This window comes from Orcinus orca, chromosome 18 (genome assembly GCF_937001465.1).
Source record: "Orcinus orca chromosome 18, mOrcOrc1.1, whole genome shotgun sequence".
Classification (NCBI taxonomy): Eukaryota; Metazoa; Chordata; class Mammalia; order Artiodactyla; family Delphinidae; genus Orcinus; species Orcinus orca.
This window is the reverse complement of record NC_064576.1, coordinates 64,896,351-64,898,339: the sequence shown is the minus strand read 5'-3', so window position 1 is coordinate 64,898,339 and position 1,989 is coordinate 64,896,351.

Sequence of the window (1,989 nt, the reverse complement as noted above, 5' to 3'; positions counted from 1 at the left end):
TTATAAATATAGTGCTTTACTAAGTTCTGTGACTCAGTCTAGTGAATTATTGAACTTGGGATGAAAATAGGAAGCTACAGATTTGTAGCCAGTTGATCAGAAGTGCAGGTGACCTGGTGTCTGGGGTTGAGGGCAGCCTTGTAGGAGACTGTGCCCTGAACTTGTGAAATTTAACCAAACTCAGGGAAGCTGGAGTCAGAATTGCATTGCATATGGTATGTCACTTCCAAGAGTACAAGACACAAGATATCGTGGCTTCTGCCTCTCTCTCTGAGATCCCTTGCTCTGGCGAAATTAGTTACCATGTTGTGAACAGTCCTAGTAAGAGTTCCATGGTGAGAAACTGAGACCTCCAGCCTACAGCCATGTGAGGGAGCCTGTTTTGGAATTGGATTCTCCAGGCTCAGTGAAGACTTTAGATGACTAGAGTCCTGACTGACACTTTTGTTATAATCTCATTTGAGACCCTGAGCTAGAACTGCCCAGCTAAACCATTCCCAGATTCCTGAACCACAGTAACTGGAGATAGTATTATTTTGTTGTTTTTAGCCACTAAGTTTGGGATAATTTGTAATGCAGCAATAATTAACTCACTAGGGAGTATAAGGTTATTTGCGTTTGGTTTTAAGATTCAGATCTCTTGTTTTCCAGTCCATCCAAAAGAATAACATGTAACTTCCCATTCGTGTCATTGATTGATTTTTCTTGGGAATGGATCTCAGTAAATTTGCATTAGTGCCCCAAAACAAGTAAGACTATCCCTCTTGACTCTGAGATAGGCTAAACACCCCCAAATCTCACTCGCTTATTATCATAGTAAAAGTGTATTTCTTGATCTCATTGTAGTTAGACGCGGTCCAAGCGAAAGATCAGCCATGTGAACGTCTTTCATCTTTTCACATCCCCACATGGGAAAAAGTGGGGAGAGTCTTATCACCAGGGGTCTTATTACCAGGGCTTGAAATTATGTACCTTACTTCTGCCCACATGCTGTGGCCAAACTCAGTCACACAGCACCAACCTAACTTCAAAGAAAGCTGCAAAATCTGCCTTTTATACCTGGCCAAGAAGAAAAAATAGAATTTGTGACAATCAAGAGTCTCTGCCGTAGAGATCTGCTTTCTTCGAGGTCCACTGGCTCCGGCCAGTAGCATCAAAAGGTATAAATGACATCTTCCACCCCAAGCAGAGGAATCTTCATGATTTAACAGAACATAGATTAATGCAATAACACTAAACATCTCCCTGAGACGGCACGTGTGGCGTATCACGATTGTTAGTTTCTATTTTGGTGAAAATGTTATGCTGTTTATTTACACGGTCACAAAACAGTACGAAATGTCGGTTTCTCTATTTCGTGTACTAGTATGTTTTTGTTCTGTCACACTTGAGACAGTTACAAGATCTGTACATTTATATATGACCTGATTGTGTGGACTCACTAGGATGAGTAGGGGAAGGGCATTCTCATATGCACCTAGAGACACACACACTCAGGTCCTTTGTTCTGACCTGTGTTGCTTCCGAGATGGACTAGTTAGTGCCTAATTTCTCCAGCTCCTCTCATCTGCGGACGTTAACTTTACTGAACTTTTAGGTTTTGCTCAACTAGGCCCCTGAGCCAGTACCCATGATGAAAGTCATTCCAATAGGCTGTTCACCAACATGCAGCAATAGAGTATAGCTAATCATTACAGTTCATCTTGCTGCCCTAAATACATGTACATCATATCCCTCACCTGCCTCCTTCTTCTTCAATGCACACCCCTGCCCCGCTTCGTCCTGCTCCCTGTCGTACGCACACACACCTTCCATGTGTGCCCAGTCAATATGCTTGGGCTTGTGCTTAATTGTATGTCCACTTCCCACTCTGAAATTAAAGCATTGGACTGAAATGTAACCTACTACATTTAGGCTCCACTATCCACTTTGGTTCTTGTTAAATTTGAATCTGAAATCTCCATACCCTTTTAAGATATTTAATTTGGA